Source organism: Parasteatoda tepidariorum, chromosome 3 (genome assembly GCF_982258835.1).
Source record: "Parasteatoda tepidariorum strain Cologne lab strain chromosome 3, Ptep-v5.0, whole genome shotgun sequence".
NCBI classification, from domain to species: domain Eukaryota; kingdom Metazoa; phylum Arthropoda; class Arachnida; order Araneae; family Theridiidae; genus Parasteatoda; species Parasteatoda tepidariorum.
In genome coordinates, this window is record NC_141757.1 from 117,290,053 (window position 1) to 117,309,113 (window position 19,061).

The 19,061-nt window shown below is 26.4% G+C and overlaps 1 protein-coding gene across 2 annotated transcripts in view; it reads left to right on the top strand.

Annotated features, from left to right (window-relative positions):
• Nucleotides 1-4,586: 4,586 nt before the first annotated feature.
• LOC107454880 (neural cell adhesion molecule 2) overlaps nt 4,587-19,061 on the top strand; it is a 90,585-nt gene continuing 76,110 nt past the window's right edge. Inside the window, exon 1 of one of the 2 annotated variants that reach the window (XM_016072219.3) lies at nt 4,587-4,666. The gene's annotated coding sequence lies outside the window, so the exon portion shown is untranslated. Of the gene's footprint in view, nt 5,120-19,061 lie in introns of both variants that reach the window. The other variant, XM_016072218.3, reaches the window with a different exon arrangement.

Below are 19,061 nucleotides of genomic sequence, written 5' to 3' on the forward strand. Positions count from 1 at the left end.
CATGTTAGTCAGTGGCAGCCAACTAATGCCGAATTTTTTAAAATAAATATACATTCGAACTTCAAAAGGATTGTGGAGCCTGACTATTTCTCTATCTGACTTTTAATTTACTGTTAAAATATTTATAAGTAGTGGTGGAAAAAATTTCGTTTATTTCGAATTCTTTAAACTATTAATGCACTGGATATTAATACCACTGGAAAAAATATTTTCTGAAACTGCGGAAAATCCATTGCAGAATTCCTATCAGAACCAGTTTTCCAATTACCATAATACCAGTAGTACATATTACCGTCAGTGATACACATGAATTAAGCGTCATCTGTGAATGGGAATTTTTTACGGTTTTCTTAAACAAATTTACCATTAATTTTTTCTCCATGAGATTGGCTCATGAGCACACAGCTTATTTTATTTTACTTCAATTAATACACATTATCAATATTAATTGAGCTTTAGTGTCAATAATAATATGCAGATTTTTTTTACGGTTACCCAAAACGCAAATAAGTATCTTTTCTACTTACTTTTGCTTTTGAGTTCAGAAGTCACTTTTTTTTAAATTTCAATTATTATATATTACCAACATTAATTAAGCATCATTGTCTTCAATGATAGTAGGACGATTTCTTACTGTTGTTTTAGCCTAATAAATACCTTTACTCCATTTCTTATGTTTTCTAGTATATTGCTCACTTCTTTTATTTCAATATGCATAAATTACCTTAATTAATTAAGCATAATTGGCGTAATTAAGCCTCGTTGGTGCCAATTTTTTATGTTTCTCCTAAACGAATTAGTACCACTTTCCCATTAACACGTTGAATGCCACGTTAATTTTACATGGCTTGCCCGACTGACTAGAATGATTTTCTAGTATGTGTTGCATATTTTGATGAAATATTGCTTGCAACAAAACAGCTAATTATTTTAATCATTCGTGACACATTTAATTCACTGAGGTCACTGGTGCCCCCCGTGGCACTGCGAACAAACTTAGTGCCAGTCCCCGGTGACCCCTATGGCATTCAACGTGTTAATTTCTGCTTTTGAATACATTAAAAAAAATTCTGTTCCATTACCGTTGGTTTTAAATAAGTATTTATTTAGAAACACGTTTAAAAGAATTGATATGAATAAAATAAAAGCACGTGGTATCAGCTACCATGTAAAGTTCATTGAATTCATCTGGCATAGCGAATTTATTTTTTCTTTTTCCAATGACAGGCACTGAATTTGAATCTTTGCCTATGAAGATGCCGGAATTGTTGCTCATTTAACGTTACCCAGTGGGCACCTGTGAACCAAAGTCACGGAGGCGAGCAACATTACCCACGCATCACTGCCACAAACCCGTTTATAGGGTGGGCCACATTCACACATCACACGCACACACACACAACAGAGGACAGCACAAGGAGAGAGAGACACATCCATGACCATTCGAACCCGCAGCCAATGGCTTCGCAGTCAGGTGCACTAACCGCTCGGCCACCTGGCCGGCGCATAGTGAATGCAAAATAATTTAATATTGAAATATGTGCAATAAACTATTTTTTGATCAAACGAAGCTATAAACTAGCATATATCACTGATGTATTTTTAAAATATATGAAAATTGATTCGTTAAATTTAAAACAATGGCTAACGCTTAACCAATACTAAAATTCCATTAGGTTTTTCGCTCATCCTGATAGAACGAATTATCTTAGAATGTTAGATATCGTAGAACGATTTATCGTACAGTGACCTTTCTTGTGCTTTAAACTATCTGTATACCAAATTTTCTCGCCTTCTGTCGGGTGGTTTAGGAGTCTATAAAGGACATACATACACATGCACAGACAGACTGATTACATTCATTTATGTATATATACAGGGTGATTCCTAAATGATGGGCAAAATTTTAGGAAGTGATAGTACACACCCAAGCAAACAATTTTTATCAAAGAATGAATCGAAAACAAAACGCAAAACCGCTAGAGGGCGTCAAAGTTTATGTTAGTATATGAGGTAAAAACACACAAAGAACGATGAAGTTAAGTTATAAAAGCAAATTTAATGGCATGTCATTACAATAAGTGTTCAAAGCAGTGGCCGGCGCAGCGGCTATGCACGCAGTACAACGGCGAAGAAAAGATAGGTGAACATTCTGAAACACACCAGGCATATCACAAGCTTTCCCTACAGCGGCCGAAAACTTGGCGACAAATAACGCAGCGTAGTAACTCGCAACAGGAATGGAGCTTTCATGTTAGGATCAAACAACTTTCCAAATGCGCCAGCACCTTTGCGTTTTGTTTTCGACCATGCATTCTTTGATAAAAATTGTTTGCTTGGGTGTGTACTATCACTATCAGTGTGTACTAAAATTTTGTCCATCTTTTTAGAATCACCCTGTATATATATATATATATATATATATATATATATATATATATATATATATATATATATATATATATATATATATATATATATATATATATATATATATATATATATATATATATATATATATATATATATATAGATTACAACATATTATTATGCCACCATTAGTTATAACGAATTTAATATAACTTCTTCAAAAAATAATGAGTTTAAGATAATATAAGTTATCCAGGTAGAAAGCAATTGTTTTATACAATGGACTGAGAAAATGTATATTTTCTTTTTTATACCAAAGTTTATTTTTTAACTAAAAAAAAAACCTTCGAGAATCGAAACCAAAAAATAAAGAAAGATTTTGTTTTTGAGTATATTTGAAAAAGTACTTTTCCTTCTTAAAAACATTTTTAAGAATGTCGACGTAAATTGCTTCAACAAAATCTCACCAGATTCAGTCACGCTTGTATTGATATTCTGAAAAGAAAGTTAACTGCAATAAAAAGATCATTTTCTGTGGAAATAAACCACACTAGAAACTCTCATCGATCATCATTTCACATTTGTTTAAAAAAAATCAAAGCAATAAGACATGAAAAGGGCAGTTAATGTTGGACACTAGGCAGTCAAATTGGAGGAAAAGCAAAAAAGGTACACAATATCTAGTATCATTATTTTAATAACCGTATGCAATAAAAACAGAAATTAAAAAATAAGCTGATGAAGTATTTAATTATACTTTTTTAAAGTAAAAATATGAAGTTAAAGTTTTAAAGAACAGTAATAATCAAAATGTTTGAATTATAGAGGTAGCATCGTTTTTCCAATTTTTGTATCAATTAACTCTGTTTTAAAGCAATTGTTCATTTAATTTTTATGTTACTCTTTATACACTGTATTTCTGTCCAATAAATGTAAATGTATTTTATTTTCAAGGCTCACTTAAAATATTACTTCAGATCGCAATGAATTTTAGTTCTTTTTTTGTAATGTAAACAATTGTTTATGGCCAGTATCCAATTAAAAAATAAATCTTGAGGCAAAATAAAATTTAAGACTCGAAATGTGTTGTAGATTTAATAATGTAAACATCTCTGGTATATCACAGACACAACATTTTTTGAAAAGTTGATTATTCTAAAAAATCAGAGAAATATTATTTTTTTTCCTTCTTTTTTCTTAGCTAAGTTTTCAAGTTTAGTTTTGAATTTCTTTAAGTACCAACGAAAAGGTCACTTAAGAGCTCCATTGATTTATTCGAAATGTATACATTTCATAAATTTATTAGGCCATCCAGCAAATTAAGATTATCTTTCTGCACATGCCTGACCAAAGCGCCTATAATTTTATTTTAGGAAGACAAATGCATAAAATGTTTTGTCATTTGTAGTAGAACTTCTAGTAACCACACTGTTAAAAATTCGCGATAAAAATACGGTATTAGGGTGCGGTTAATCTTTACTGTAAAATTAATTTTTACGAGAGCATATTACAGAAAAAAAAATTTCACATATTGTAATTTTTATGTAATAATTACCGTAGCATCTCTGAAATCTTTTTAAATGAATATTGCTGTTAAATGAATCTTATTAAATGAATATTACTGTATAATATTTTACGGTAAAAATAGATTTTACGGTAAAATGTATGTTGTGGATGATGCACACCAACAAAATGCCGATGATTTATACAGTTATGCGATCCGCAATTTTTTACAGTACATCCCTGCATTTACAGTAATAATTACCGTAAATAAATTACTGGAATTTACTGTAGATTATGAACCGAAAGTGCCGGTACTTAATACCGTAATTTGATCCGGCGTTGTTTACAGTGCATTTATTTACTGGCAACAATTCTACACGTTTAGATATTTTTTTAATTAAGTTGAAGCCATTTAATCTTAGTTTTTGCTTTATAATATTTTTTATAAAGTTTCTTTTCTTTAGATTTTTAAGCATTTTCGTTTATTTTCAAATAAATCTAAGAAACCTGAAATAACCATGAAAATATTTTGAATTCTTAGCGAACAAATAAAATAAAACAAAATTCTTAGCGAATAATAAAAAAGAATAACGAATACAGATCAGAATCAATGATGTCAAGCAAGATCCAATTTACCGCTTGTAAGCTTTCCCGCCAACCACATCTCACCACTAGACCGCGCCCTGATCTTCTTCTTCCTCCAATCACTATTGGTGACTTAGAGCGCTCCACAGTGGCTCTGAATGGAGAAGTCTTTTCACAAGCCTGCTTTCACAATTGCGATGGCATCTAGGTATGTACTTGTCTTTCCATTCATCGTTTCAAATACAAATACTTCAATAAAAAATTGAGTTTTTGAAGTGACAGTCCTGTCTGAATGCTCTATTTATGCAGTAGATGCCAGATTTGAATAAATGTTTTCATCTAAGTAGTTTTATTGAGTTTTATTTACGAAAATAGTTAATGTTAAAAATGAGTATGTCATCAACTCGGACGTTTTAACCTCGATTGACACCTGTGGATTGCTGAGGGAATCTAAGAATAAAATTTATTGATTTGTCTTCATTTCTTTTAATCGGTTCTAGTTGCTTTCGCTGAAAATTGTTAAACTGAAAATGATTTGAAAAATATTGGTATTTTAAAGAGTTATGACCAAAAACTGAATTTTGCATATATTGTTATGAACATGAACTGAAATAACGTTAAAAGAAGTAACCAGCTAATTTGGATCCAGTCATTTTATCAAGTATGTAACAGTTTATTATTTCATTTTAAGTTTCGTAATTTATATTTCAAACATTGTTCATTTTCGATACGCACTTGCTTTTTTATTTAAAATAATTGTCAATGAAGGCTTTTAGCACTCAAATCCTAATAAAAATTCTGAAAAGAACATATTTTTTAAAACAAATTATTTAATACCAAATCATAAATTATCTTTATTTTTTTTAACATTGCTTGCTTGTATTTAACTTTTATCTACCTAAAATTTAATTAAGTTACTAGTTTTATTCATATTAAAAAAATAAAATTCCCGTTTCTAACACCTGACGAAAAAAAAACCCAAACGTTATTTAGATTATATGTACGTTCTTGATGTAATTGTTTGCAAATAGGGTAAGCGTAAGCTATATTAGAAGATGACAAGTATTTATAAACAAACTTTCCTTAAATAAGCTTTTTTTATTAATAATAAAATAGCTTTTATACGTTGCAATCTTTCATTTTTTTTTTGTCAAGAGGTGAATTAAGCTGCCTTATTCTAAAGATTATTTTTAGAAATTACAAAGATATTTTTAATTATTAAAAACCTTTACAAAATATTTCAAGAAATAAAAAAAATGAACATAATTTCACTTAGTATTTTTTTCACTGATGCTAAATTTTATTTCCTTAAATTGCTATTACCTCTGCCATTATTAGCTTTAAGCAAATCTATATTAAGAGTAACCATTTGCTACTTAATGTCCATTATAAATAAAATATTTGAGTTATCTTAGAATTTAAGTAATCTTAATAATAAATTATAAAGAATAAAATTTTAAATATACGTAATTCGTAATTATACATAAATAATTTTAATTACTATTTAACAGATTTTGGTGCAAATCATACTAAAATATTAAAGATTATATTTATATTAAAATTGGAGTTTGATTTTTCTACGTTTTGTTAACGATGCATGATATTCCTATTCTGTACGAAATTTCTGATCAAATTATGGTATAAATTATTGGCACTTAGGGTGCATCATCTGTAAAATTTGTTTTACTGAAATTCCGCTTTTATTATAAAATATTATTCCGTAATTTTTACAGTTTTATTTATTTAGTTTGAGTGATTCAGTGATTTTAAGGTATTTAATACTGTAAAAATTACGTCATATCAGATTTGTGTCCCGTAACATGTTCCGGTAAAAATGGATTTCATGGTAAAAATTACCGGCATCTTGAGTGTCGGTACTTTTCACCGCAATTTGATCTGGAATTTTTTACAGTGGGATTTGAAGATATATATTAGTGCCTTATTGTGGCACTTAATTTGATAATTAACTTATAAAAATCCCACGAGAAAAGTTAAAAGTATTTGTCATAACCTATATTTTATTTGTAAGTCGTATGAAGTGCATGCTTTAAAATTTAACCTCATTCTTTGACCCCACTGATGAAAGAAACTTGTTACCTGTTAAGTTTTTTTACAAACTTTAGACGCTTCTCTTATAAATTTTAAATATTATTTTGTAGGAAAAATTTTACAAACGATTTTTCATTTATTTCTTATTTAAAAGTGTACTCATTAAAAAAATAACCTTTTTTTACTTTGTTGCAAAAAAGATTATTCGAAATATTTCATACAGGAACGAGAGTTGTATGGAAACTTATAAAGGATCGTGTAAAATTCGTGCAAATGAAAACTTATCAAGCCTAATCGATTATGAATTCAGTTCATCATAATTAATTTAAGCATTCAGTCACTTATGTAATTCGTTTTACGATGTTCCATGTCATTTAATAGGCGTCATATTCTCACACATATTTCAATTTTTTTTTCTTTAAAAAAATTATTTATTAGAAAAAGTTTGATAGGGTATGGTATTAATAATATACAAAAAGTGAATTACATTTATAAAAATGAAAATGACATATTAGTGTTTGAGCGAAATATCCTGAGGAGAATAATAAGACCTATTAAAGATAAAGACGAAAGGTGAATTAGATCGTACTTTGAAATGTATAAAATCATAAAGGGTAAAAATATTGTTAGCTTTATCAAATCCCAGCACCTCTCATGTCTTGGGCATATAGAGAGGAGAGAAAATAATTACGGCTTTGAAAGATCATCAACTACACACCTATTTGAACCAGGCTCAGAGGCCGCCCAAAATAAAGGAGTAAGGATGACGTTATTGACGACTTGGTAATAATGAAGATCCGTAGGTGGAGGGAGAAGTTAAAACAGAGGACTGTTTGGAATAGAATTATGGAACAGGTCATGATCCCCTAAGGGCTGTAGAGCTTTAGAAAAGAGAGAGAGAATTACACGTAAACCTGTAGTTGTGGACTTATTGTCTAACAATATGTGTTTCACACGAGGGATTTTTCCCATTCTCATCACGCTCAATAACCCCAAAGATGTATATATTTTTTTCTAGATAGTACACCAATTGTTACATTAAAATTATAAAATGTTCAATTAAAAATAATCTGAATGGTTCGTTGCATACGAATTTAGCAGATATTCAGTTAAGTTATAAAGCGAGCCCAATCATTTTGAAGCGGCTAATTTAAGATCATAACCAAAATAATAAATTTCAAATACTAATAATAACCGCAAAATGATGGAAAATTAACATCAAAGTAAAATGACTATAAAATGAACTTTTCATGTCTTTCGTCCGGTCGAGCTGTAGGAAAAATAAATTCTTAATCGTCATTTTAATATTTCATTGAGGATAATTTAATCAATCCCATGTTTGTGTATAAAATTTAAAATCTTGATTTTTTTTTCTAAATGATTTTTCATGCCAAATATTGTTTTTCTTTTTAAAAAAAATGTAGCTTATATTTTTAGTACTTTCAATTTATATTAGCCATTTTTCGATAAATACAGCCAATTTTTACTTTCGCAAATAAATATATTTATCAAATATGAGCAGTAAGAGTAACCTTTATAAAAGTTAAAACTAATGTCTTAAAAAAAAACACTGATGTTTTCGTCTCTAGTTTTAGAAATTTTACTTAATAGATTTAAATTGTTTTCTTTGTTAGGTTTTGCCTTTTTTATAAACTTAATTTTAAAAATAATATAAAACACTTCATGTTTTTAACCGTAAGATGATCGTAGAATGTATTTCAGAAATACTATTTTTTTCATGCATATGTGACCTAAATAGTACAGGAAGAAAACAATTCTGGTTTAATTACCGTTCTGGTATAATAATGACATTTCGGGCAACAACAATGAAAAAAACATAATTCTGGTAATAAATCCAAAATATATGGCTTTAAAACCATTCATTTGGAAATATATATTATATATTTATTGTACGTTAGTAAAAATATCTATACACTGCAGTTCATTTTTCTCTAACTGGCATTTCGAATGTCTCTGAATAATTTTATTTCCTTTCTGATAAATAGCTGTGGTAGTCTAGAGGAAAACCGGATCCTAATTTTTGCAAATACACCTCTTTTCATTAAAATAGTATGAAAATAAAAGAAAATCATGTGTATGTGTGTGTCTTTATGTGAAGTAAATGTTATCGTATAAGATATAATTATTAGTATATAATTAGTCAAATTTATCCATAATATTTTATCTGTAAGGAATAAGATCTGATTAGATCGGACTTAAATAATGCATGAATATTTATAACAGTCTTATGAATCACATATTTTTTTTTTAAAAAAACATTTCAACCAAAGAGCTCGAAACAAAATGTAGATTAATATACTAAAGCATATTAATATACTAAAAGCATATTAATATACTAAAGGAAATTTTATTTACCTAGAAAAATTATAAAACATTTTAAAATCCATGCCATAGCTGGAAAATTATAGAAACTTCCTTAAAAAATCATTTAATTGTTTCAAATTGTTTCATCAGTCTTATTTTATGATGAGTAAATTAAAGATGTTTAAAAACCCATAGCAACACATTAAAAGAACTAAAAATTTAAAAAACTTTAAAAAATTGAAGGTTTTAGCTTTTAATATAACTGATGTATTCCATATAGAAACATTGCTACAAATGTTTGTCTACAGATTCAGTGCTTGTCAACATTATTTTTTTTAAAAAAGTGAGGCATTCAAATATAATTTATTTTATACATTTTTTTAAATATTTGAAACTAGATATTCCAACATTCCAACAAATATATATATATATATATATATATATATATATATATATATATATATATATATATATATATATATATATATATATATATATATATATATATATATATATATATATATATATATATATATATATATATATATATATATATATATATATATATATATATATATATATGTTTTTCAAATGATATGTACTTAATATTAACATGTATAAACTTAACATGATTTCAACCGTTAATGTAATGTTTGATTTTTTATCTGACGCACAATAATACAAGTTACCTAAGATTTGAAGTAATTAAAAAAAATTATTTTTTTTATGCTCAATCATTCTCTAAGAAGTTTTTTTTCGTGTGTTTCGATGACGTGTTTTCAATAATGCATAATTATAAGAATGTAATATGTTTAAATTTTAACTTTGTACAAGTATTTTTAAGTGTTTACCTTTTCACAAGAAGTAATTTTAAAAAATGAAAACATATATATATATATACCTTCAGGATCAAATTTATTCACATTATTTATACTTTCTTTTGAATATCATACATAAAGCATAGCATCAATTAATTCTAGAAGTATGTTTCTCTCGCTATACAAAGCTATCAACATTAATATAAACGACCACAATATATCTCGCAGTAGTTAGAGGGTTACGGTTGGACTAACTTTTGTTAAGGCAACTGTAACCACACCGAAATATATTACCCAACATATAGCTCAAACATATCTGTGAGTCTGTTTCATCCTGTTATCTTCTGTCATGAATACATACGCTTGGGTAATTAATACTCCGGGATATATGCGAATCTCTGAATACAAAATGTTTAGCTTTTCTTGTCACACATATCATTATAGTCTTTTGGAGAAGTACTTTTATGAAATATAATTTTAATTTAAATGAATAAACTTACAGTGAAGAAAAGCACATTAATACATTAGTAATTGAGTTTGCTATAAAACATATACATATTAAAAATGGTTAAATTTTAAAAATATTTTCAGATGTTTCACATTTTTCATCATCTTAATATATAAAATATGAGGTCTTAAATCAAGTGGTTTTTTTCATTTTGCAAATAACGTTTCAGCAAAATTAAAATTGATCATATTAAAATTTATTATATTAAAATATCTGATTATCCACTGTTATATTCATCTGATATAACAATTCCAACATTGTAAACAAGTTTTCAATAACCCATATTTTATGAATAACTTTTTTTAAAAAATTTTAGGATGATTTTTTTTCTTAAAATTTAAATTTTTTATAATATAAATATTATATTACAAAAGGAGGTGTATTAAGTGCAAGAAATTTTAATTAAAAAGTTTTAAACTTCAAAATCAAATTTTTGTTTACTGATTTGTTATTCAGAAAATTTAAAATTGATTCCATTGAAGATAAAGTCTAAATAATTTAAATATTCATTTTACCACAGTTATCTTATGCTTTTATAAAGATAGAAACGTAATTTGTGATATTTGCTATAGATTAAAATACTTCAAATGGGAAAAATGCAGGTTGATCGTTCAGACTCAATACTGAGAAAAAATATGGGTAAAACTACAAGAGAATAATAAAATTTATCATTTTTGGCTCTATAGAAGTATCAAAACGCTTGGTTATTTTTAACAAAAGGCTTCGATAATGCTTTTGGTAAAATGAACAATAAAATGTAATGTGAGATAAAATTTGATAAATGTGATAAAATTTGGAAATTTTATCATGCTACCCATTTATTCGGTTAAATTTACTTTTCAGTTTTGTAATTTTATTAAATGTGTGATAATGAAAACAAAAATTTCGAAAACCAGAATTTCCAGTTAACAGTGAAGGGAAAAATTACTAAATGAATAATTAATTTATATACCGCATATTTTGTTTTTTTTTTATTTTCTGAATTATGCGCGTGTGTTTTTTTTTAAATTAAAATGTTATTATAATCGATAATTTTACTAGATTTCTTTCCTTCGTGCACAGTTTAAAGTTACTAAATTTTTTTCCCAAGTAGACTAAATGTAGAAGTATTAATTTAATGCTTGAATTGATCAAACCTGATAATTTAAATATACCACAAATTATTACGGTTGTGTACACAATCTGATATAAATAAATATTTCTATGGAATTCATGAGTGAAAAGGTAACTATATTGTCTTCATTCAAGAAATATCGGCGTTAATATTGCAACCTCATAGCGAATGACATTTAATCGAAGTGAGGAAAAAAAGATTGTATCATATTTCTTTACTTCATTCAGATAAGCAACTTCATTCAAACAACATCTTGTGAATAACTGATGAAATGATTTGATTAAAAATGCTTTTAATTACTGCCATTGTTTAAAAATTTTAATATACTTTTTTAACAGAATGACATTAACATAAATATAAATTAAAGATATTAAGGCCATTTCCGTTAAAAATTAGAATTATGTTCTTTTTTTAACTAAAATTAAAACGAATAAAAGCAATAAAGGAATAAAACAATAAATTTCAAAGCATAAAATGTTATAAATAATAACTTAGCTAAATGGTCTTAATAGTTTTTCATTTAGAAATGTACGATGAATATTCTAAATATCTTTCACTAAGAGAAAAAGTATGGACAAAATTACTAGAATATAGTAATATTTACGGTGATTCCAGCTCTATAGGGATACCAAAAATCTCAATAATCTTTTCTGATACACTTTGGTAATGATTTTGGCAATACTTAAACTGAAATATGATTTAATAATATGTTATGAGTTATGATAAATTCGTAAAATTTGGTAGTTTTATCAATATACCTCTGGGAATGGCAGACAAAATATTTATTCGGGAAAATTTACTTTATAGATTTATTTTTACTAAATGTGTGGCAAAAAGAACTATGATTTTGAAAATCAGAATCTCCGATAAATTGATATATATATATATATATATATATATATATATATATATATATATATATATATATATATATATATATATATATATATATATATATATATATATATATATATATATATATATATATATATATATATATATATATATATATATATATATATATATATATATATATATATATATATATATATATATATATATATATATATATATATATATATATATATATATATATATATATATATATATATATGCAAGTTGATAAAAAAGCTCACAATTTTTTTTGGAATATTTAAAAACGTTAAAAATTTAAGGCATACGTGATTTTAGTTTTTTATGAAATTAAATGCAATATAATTGAAATTTAATGTTTATCTTTCTCTAATTTGAAAAAAAATGTATCCATTCCTGAGTTTTCAGTAGTTTTTGTCATGAGTGTTCATTTTTTTTTTCAAAATTGCCTGTTTTACTTTTTCGTTAATTTTTTTTAAAAGATGAAATGAAATTTAAAAGGTGTTGCGTTTTTAAACTTCTTGTATACAGATTAAAGTAAAACAACTGAATACTTATGTTCAAAATTTCATGCACTTATATTTATGGTTTTGAAATCAGGGATCAGTTTTAAATTTGAAATGATTATTTTGGGAAAACAAGAAGTTTAAACGAAAAAATTTAGAATTTTGTTCGGGGAAAAAAACTAATCAAATCTTATGCCGGTATAGTCAAAAGAAACATGGTTGTTTTACAATTTACAAGGTAACTATATGTATTATTATTCTTAAATTAGGAGAAATGTGAATATTTTTGAAATAATCTGTGTATCTGTCCCCTTGAAACACTTGGGATATGTTTAATACAGTCTAAATTACATAAGCGAAAGGCACTTAAAATTACATGAAAATTATTTCACGACGGCTAATATGAAATTTTTTTTCATTATGAAGCTAACACATAAAATGTACCTTCCATGAGGTTTATTTTTCATTGACAGGGATGAACTAGATACCTAATCTACAGTATTTGCTTGGTTTGACTCGAACATAGCAGTTTGAAATATAACTGTCAAAATTTGGCTTTTTATTTTATATTAATATCAACTAGACTAAAATAAAGTTATGTTACTAATAAACTATGCGTTCTTAGGACCTTAAATTTTTTTCCATAAAGACAGAGACAAAACGGAAGTAAAGAATGATGTATCTTAGTTTGCTTCAAGCATAGTAATTTACAAAAAATAACTTTATGTTTAAATTTTTGTTTTATATAATATCAAATGACTTAGACCTACGCACATTTTAAACTTAAAATAAAATAAATTTAAATTTTAAATCCGATTCAGTTGACTCTGTTTAGTCTTTCTCCAGTTAATCTGAGACTCAGATTCTGAGTAGAGAAAAATCATAAAAAAACACAGAATATTTCAATTCGCATCAAGCTTAGACGTTTAAAATAAGATCGCTTAAGTTTTTGTCACACATTTGTAACGTGTGACTTGATGACTGCTTAATCTTTAAACTACTCACTTTTAAGAGTTTTAGTTTTTTCCCCCCATAAAGACAGGAAAAAAACCCCGAAAGCAAGACTATAGTTTCTTTATCACACAGCACTTAACCTATAAAGTTTTTATTCCTGCTTTATATTAGTCACGTCTAACATAATCCAGATTAACTTTTAAACTACGCACTTTTAGAACCCTTAATTATTTTCCATAAGGACTGAGACAAAACTAAACTTCAAGACTTCAGTTTCTTTTAGCTTTCCTTATTCTCACCCTTTAAATTCCTAAAGTTTTTAATCCTATTTCATATCAGTATTTGTCACGACTAACTTATTCCGCTTCAACTTTTAGACCGAGTACTTTTAGAACCTTCAATTCATTTCCATAAAGCAGGGACAAAACCAGAAACAAGACAATAGTTTTCCTTATGCGTAGTACTTAAGTCATTAAGTTTCTATTTCTATTTCATATTAGTCTCAACTGACGCCTTTCGTAACTTTTAAACTTAAAACTTAATTAGTCTGTTTCTGACCAGTTCAAATTGTCCGTAAACAGTGTTGTTTGGTGTAACAGTGCCTCTTACTTTGCCTCATGTGTTATGTTTGTCCGGACTGACTTAATCCTGCGTAACTTTTTTAACTCTGTACTTTCAGGACTTGTAATTTTTTTCTCAAGACAAAACAAAAAACTTTAATACATTTTATTTTGATTTAAATCAAGCTTAACCATTGAAAACATAACTTTTAAAATTTTTATACATGTTTTATGTTAGTTTCGACATTGACATTGAACACAAACGAAAAAAAAAAGCATCGTCAACTTAAGCTTTTGGCTAGCCTCAAGCATTAAACTTTAAAGTATAACTGTAAAGTTTTTTTTACATTAAAATTTTAAATAAATTTTAAATTTAAAATAAATGCTATTTTTGAAACTTGCACTAGTTTGGAAATAAGTTCTAGGCCGGAAAATACCAATAAAAAAGGTCATTGGAAAAAATTTTACATTTGATTTTTTATGAAAGTAAAATAAAGTTTTTGAATAAGATTAAGGGTCACTTGAAAATATTTCAGATATTCCGAATGTTAGATGACAGCTGGGCATCGGGTTTCTTAATGCATCGATAAGGTTAAAGAAAGTTTTGAGTGACGTACTCTACCACTTTCATATGCAGGCCGTCAGATGATGGATGCGTAATCTTTAATACAAAATAACCATTATATATTTTTTAAAAATATTAAAGTGACGCTGGACTGCCCATGTCACAGATATACATTTTTATTGCTGCAGTTAAGCCAAAATGGCAGTTGGCGGTTAATGCATTTATGTTTAATGTCTTGATATATCTATGCCTCCTAGAAATGATGGATATAGAAGGATTTAAAATGAAGTGAGTTTGGCATGAAATAATATATTGTATAAACACTATTGTCAAATTCCCTTATTCTCTTAAATGGAGAAATTTTTATTTAAGTTTTAAGATACACATTTTACGATATTTTCTAAATGTGTATTTTTGAATAAGGATAACGCGTATTTTATTATTTCATGCTACCTGTGAATAAAGTAAAATAATATGAAGAAAAGCATAATATGAGCAACTGAGCCTTAAAATGTGTTTTGCGGTTACATATTTATAAACTATTCCTTCAAGAAGAATCGAGGTCAAAATTTCAGTCATTGAAAGTAAATATTATAAAAATGATTCAAGAAAGATTTACGTCAAAATTACTGATGTAAACGAAGATAGAAGTCAGTGAGGCACCGGAGTACGTGAAGCCCGTATTTGCTTAACATTATAATTTAAGCTGATGAAGTAACACTTGAAGATTCAAGAGTAGGTCGGTATATTTATATGGAAGCTGATTCTGAGAAAAACGAATGTCAAGGTTTGAGAATTTTTAGGAGCAAGAATATGATTGAAATTAAAAAAATAATAAATAATAAAAAAAAATATACGATTAACTACAAAATGAAGAGAATTTTGATCGCCGCAAGGCAATCACTGGTTACCCATTGGCAAAATGGTTGCTGTCTAATTTTTTTTGGAAACGACACTTTATTGTGTTTTCATCTTGGACATCTTTAACTGTTAATCCTGAACTGCTCGAAACACTATTTCTCAGACATATTTAAATGCAGTTCAGGCACATTCTGTGTAAATTCCTTTGATGACTGAATAGACATTGAACAAACAGCCAATCGAGATCAATATTAACATATTCGGATTGGTACAATGGTGTTTGATGGAGATTGTAAGCTGCATCATACACCCGTTTCGGATTCACAAGCTCATACATGAAATATGATTTGGAAGCTAAGCTTTTTTTCAATTTTACATGAATATTGAATGAATCATTTATATTGCGTGGAAGACATTCTACGGTCTTGTGCAAGTTATTGGGTACGTTGACAATGAATCCTTTTATCCCTAACTGGTGATCAACACCCAGTTTTCGTATTTGCATGAAAAGGGTTCAGAGAGTTACAATTCGCTCTTCCGTAGGGTTCAATTCTCTCAACCACTTTGTTACTTTTGAGAGGGACGAACTTCATAATTGCGTTTGCGAACGGAATCCTTTCGTTTTTCCGTTTGTGTGTAACGCTTAAGGTATTCCCGTCTACGCTCTTTGGCTTTGACGATTTCAGCGGCGGTAAGTTTAGGCCTTGTCATTTTTTTCCCTTCCTTCAACTCTAACTTTTGGGAGAGTGTCAATCAGTTTGGACCCTCTTTTCTTGAAATATTCACCTGAATTAGTATTGAAAATTTATCAAGTTTGAACTAAAGGTTAGAATTTTTGATTTTTAATTAAAACAATAAAAACAAAAATGTCGTTCAAATGATGAAATTTTCTTTTATTCACAACTCAAGAAGTATTTATGGGATCTCTCTGGTCTCATATCTCAAAAACCAACTTAATGCATAATAGAATGAAAAGTGAAAAAAAAATTCTAAGAAAAATTATCAAACAGCAGCGGTAGCCATAGCAACTCATGCTCACTGTTTACTATTACTCTTGATTATTGTAGTTGAAAAGTGAGGACGTGATGAAATCCAAACCAATATCCATTTTGCCGATGGGTAATAGCACAGTAAAGGAATAACTTCGGTTCTCTAAACAAGAACCAACCTTCCCCTATGTCTATAAGCACAATTTTTTAATTTTGAGTTTTATATATATATATATATATATATATACATATATATATATATATATATATATATATACATATATATATACATATATATATATATATATATACATATATATATATATATATATATATATACATATATATATATATATATACATATATATATATATATATATATAATATATATATATATATATATATATATATATATATATATATATATATATATATATATATATATATATATATATATATATATATATATATATATATATATATATATATATATATATATATATATATATATATATATATATATATATATGTATATATATATATATATATATATATATATATATATATATATATATATATATATATATATATATATATATATATATATATATATATATATATATATATAATATGTATATGTATATATAATATGTATATATAATATATATATATATATATATATATATATATTATCTGTATACTTTTATCTTTGTAACCGAAACTCTTTTTCCAGTAATAAAAATAGAATGTATTTCAATTAATAATTTAAAGATATTTCAATAAAAAATGTAAATGTTTTCAAACTGCAGCTTTGAGAACATGTAACTCTATTATTGTTTTTTTTTAGAATCAATAATTTGTTTCACATTGATTCAGTAAAGAATACTTCAGTTTTTCTCACATAGTTCTTTTTTCTCCTTTGAACGCAGTGTATTGAAGTTGATATTTTAAGACTAAACAAATTATAAAATTTAAAATAGCTGTATAAGAAAGGGCTGATATATTGCACCCAAAGGATGTGTAAACTGTCAGCGGAAATTAAATTATCTCTTATTTATTCTCAACGGAAAGGGTTTCGCGAAGAAATATTGAATGCCATATTTCTTACTTAAAGAGACTTAAGCTTTCTTTTCTTTTTTAGAAAAAAAGCAGTATAAAAAAGTCACACTATTTTTCTTCAATTTTTTTTAAGAACACGCACTTAGTGGATTTTTGTTAAAAACTAAAAGTCGTGTTTACACTTAAAAATAAAGTGTAGAAGAGTTTTGCTTGATGGTGAAAACTCTTTTAAAAAATGGATGCTAGCATTTAAATTTTAAATATTTTCTTAGATATGTTTTATTAAATTTTATTTTTACTGAAAGCTGAGTTAATTATACCTGGCTTAAAATAATTAACTTGATGAAATTTTTATCGATAATTAAATTGAAAAGATAGTTTGAATTTTTGAAAAATGATAATAACTTTTTTTTTCTTCCTTTAAGAACACTTACTAAAGTAGATCTTTTTTTATTAATAAAAGTCATGCTTGCGCATATAAAATAAAGTTCAAAAAAATTTTATTTAATGGAGAAATAATTTTTTATAAAATGGATACTATCATTGAAATTTTAGATTTGTTTTATTAAATTGTTTTCTTTTTGCCGAAAGCTGAGTCAATTACGACTGACTTAATTTTAATAAGTTTTTTTATTAATAATAAATTAAGAAAAATATCATCATTTTTTTTGAAGGAAAACTACTTTTTCTTATTTTTAAGAACAGGATCTTTTTTGTGAAATTAAAAGACGTATTTATACTTTATAGTGTAGAAGAATTGTAATTTATGGCGAATATCTTTTTTTAAAAAATGCATTTGAATTTTAAGTATTTTTCACATTTGTTTTATTAAATTGCATTTTTGCTAAAAGCTGAGTTAATTATAACTGTCTGCTTAACTTGATAAGTTTTTCTTAATAATTAATTTTAAAAAAGATAGCCTCATCCTATTTTTTAAAAAAAATACGCTTACCTCTTTTTTTTTAAGAACAGGCAAGAACAAGTGGATCGGATTTTTTTTAATTAAAAACTTGTCTTGATTTAAAAATAAGGTGCAGAAGAGTTTTATTTGATAGTGAATACTATTTTTAAACAATCTGATTGAATTTGAAATATGTTTTAAATTTGTTTTATGAAATTGTATTTTTGCTGAAAACTGAGTTATTTATAACTGACCTGAAATAATTTACATGATAAACATTTTAATAATAAATTATTTGAAAAGATAGCTTTCATTTATTTTAAAAATTTAACTTTTTTTTTCTTTCTTTAAGAACACAGACTAAAGTTGTTGTTGTTTGTTTTAAATTATAAAGCGTTTTTGTACTTAAAAATAAAGTGTAGAAGAGTTTTATTTGATGGTGAATACTATTTTTAAAACAAATGGATGCTTGTAATTATTATTTTTTTTTAGTAAATTGTACGTTTTCCCTAAGTTTAATT